At 46.8% G+C, this 2,829-nt stretch overlaps 1 pseudogene; it reads right to left on the bottom strand.

The window, feature by feature from the left end:
* Window positions 1-271: 271 nt before the first annotated feature.
* LOC101438433 (ADP/ATP translocase 3-like) lies at window positions 272-1,448 on the bottom strand (annotated as a pseudogene).
* Between the last annotated feature and the right edge of the window lie 1,381 nt (window positions 1,449-2,829).

Genomic DNA, 2,829 nt, shown 5'->3' with positions numbered 1-2,829 from the left:
TTTCCAGGAGTGCGAAGCTGAGCTGCCTCACCTGTGGACCCACAACGATGGTCCCAATTCCCCTTCCCCCGATGATCAACACATGGAATAAGCAATACCAGTGGTCAAATGTGATCACAATGAGCCTCTTTTTTAGGACTTTCCCCAGCCCTAGACATGAACTGGCCTGGGTAAAAATGGCAGGAATTTCTTGAAGGTCAATGGTCTATAAGAGTTAAGTAAGGATTCTTTATGATTCTCTTTGCTCCCATTTCTAGTAAGACAGACACACTTAGATGACTTTCTTCAGTTCATCACACAGGACCAGCACAAAGGCTCCACCCATGCCTCTGAGAACACTGGACAATGCACTCTTGAAGAAGACTTTGCCACCTTCATCTTCCTCCAGCAATCGACAGTTCTGGTATACACGTCAGCTCCTTTGTGCCCAGATTGCACCACCATGCACTGCCTCACGGTGTCAAAGGGGTAGGGGACCACACCAGCCATGGCCATCTCAGCTGGGAGATCATCCAGCTCACCACGGGATGTGTGTTCTTGGGGCCAGGGAGCACACCTTTGGCCATATCACACATGCCAAAATAGGCTGCCCTGTAGATGATGATGCCCTGCACAGAGACGATGAAACTCTTGGATGCCGTCAGACTTGATGATCTTCACTAGACAGCCTCCCAGGCCTTTGGATTCTCTTTCTGAGTCAGATTCCCAACAATGGCCGAAGCAGATTCTGGTGAAATCCAGTGGGTAGACAGAGCAAAGAGAAGTGGCTCCAGCCACCCCACCAGAGGCCAAGTTGCCAGAAAAATACCTCCAGAACAGTGTGTGCTTGTCTACACCACGCAGCAAGGCCGCTCATACTTATGCTTAAAGGCAAAGTTGAGGACTTGGCTGGGGAAAGAGCAGATGACATTGGCCAAGTTACCCTCCAGAAAAAGAGGATGCCGTGCTCCTTGGGAATGCAGACTACACAGTCCACGATGGCTTTGGACTATCTGTCGGCAGCAGTTTGTTTAATGGTGTGTTGTGCTGCAACAGTAGCTTGGCCCGCTCAATGGGGGCCATGGCCATCTTGGAGATAGCAGCAACAAATCCGCCCCCAGGAAGTCCTTGTCGAAGGAGATGGCCTGTTCTGTCATGGCAGTGGGGGGATAGCGGAGTGGACGTGGGACCAGTGAAAGTGCCAAGAGCTGGGAGAAAGGAGCCTATTTACTTTTTTTTTTTAATGTCATATCATATTTTTGTCTTTTTTTTTTTTAAGATTTATTTTATCGCAGATCAGACTTTCTCGAAGGCTGTTCTCCAACCTTTGCTGGCAGCCCCTTCCCTTTCCCCAAGTAGGAAATATATTCTCTCCCCCTCTGCGTCCTCAACAACCAGACCTGGTGGGTAGGGAGGGTGGTTGGAGGGTCAGACCCCTTTAGCTCCATGCTGACTCCCACGGCAAACAATGGTTCAGCCCCATCCGGCCTAGAAAAACTCTTGGGACACAGCAGACCAAGTTTGTGGGCCCAAAGCTGCATCCGCCTTAGGCTGTGTCCCTTTCTCTCCTGTTTCCTGGGGAGGCGGATCCCTGCAGCCCCTCTGTCCACAGCTGCCAGCCAGAGGCCAGAGACTTCCAAGCCATCTGCTCCAAGGGTGGGGGAGGGCAGCAGCAGCTGGAGCTGCAGCTTCTACTCAGTCTTTCCGTCAAGATTCTTTTCCTGTGCCTCTCTATCTCCTAGGTGGTGTCTAGCCTTCCCTTGGTGTCCTAAATCCTAGAACATTTTTTTCCAGGCCGTTTCTGCCTGTCCCTTAGCTATTTTTCTGGGAGAGAAGTGAGTCCTGTGTCTCTCTAATCCACCATCTTCCTGGAAGTCAGAAATTTTTAAATAGAGAAAAATATAAAGAAGAATAACAATCACCTATAATCCTACCCAATTACAGCAACTGCAGGCATTTTGGTGTATTTTCAACCTGTCCCTATGTGTGTATATTTTTCTGTTCTACAGAATGAGGACCACACTACAAATATTTTTGTGTCCTATTTTTTTTCACCAATTCCCACATCATGAAAATTTCCCATGTCTTTAAAATAATTGTTGATCACGCGCTTTTTAGTGTGTGCAGTATATTACATCCTTTGGATGTGGGTTTAACCAATCTTTCTTGTTGGACATTTGATTACCTCCAGAGCTTTGCTTTATAAATAGTGCTGCAGTGAGTCCCTGCCGACAGATCTTTGTGCAGATCTCTGACAACTTCCCTTTGACAGAGTCCTTGACTCAGAAATCTGGGTCACAGGACATGCACATTTGGAAAAAGTTGGCAAATGCCCCCTCATAAAGGTCATACGGGTGGATTAGATGAACTGGGTATGAGAGACACAGGCAATACGTCCAGCAAAAGAGGCTGTAGTCACATCTACTGCACCCGTTAAGTGTAAAGCACCATGCTAGGCCTTCATACATATTATTCCACTTAATTCTCTCAAGAGAGGTGTTATAATTGTCCCCATTTTACTCATTAGAACACTAAGGCTTGCAGAGGCTAAGAAACTGACCCAGGGTCTGTCTCCCAGTTAGTGCCAAAGCTAGGACTGAAATTTAAGTCTGTCTGGATCTGAAACCCACACTCTAATTACTTGTGGGAAAAAAATAGAAATGATGGTACATTTTCCAAAGAAATCCACTTTTCTAGGTGTTCAAGCACTCCTGGGCCATGGTCAGGGTTTCAGAGTAAACTGAATGAGTCCATGTAGGCTTTTTTTTTTTTTAAGATTTATTTTTATTTATTTCTCTCCCCCCCTCCCCAGTTGTCTGCTCTCTGTGTCCATTCATTGTATGTTCTTCT

The sequence above is a fragment of the Dasypus novemcinctus genome, chromosome 3, assembly GCF_030445035.2.
Source record: "Dasypus novemcinctus isolate mDasNov1 chromosome 3, mDasNov1.1.hap2, whole genome shotgun sequence".
In the NCBI taxonomy this organism is placed as follows: Eukaryota; Metazoa; Chordata; class Mammalia; order Cingulata; family Dasypodidae; genus Dasypus; species Dasypus novemcinctus.
This window is presented reverse-complemented; position numbering and strand designations above follow the sequence as displayed.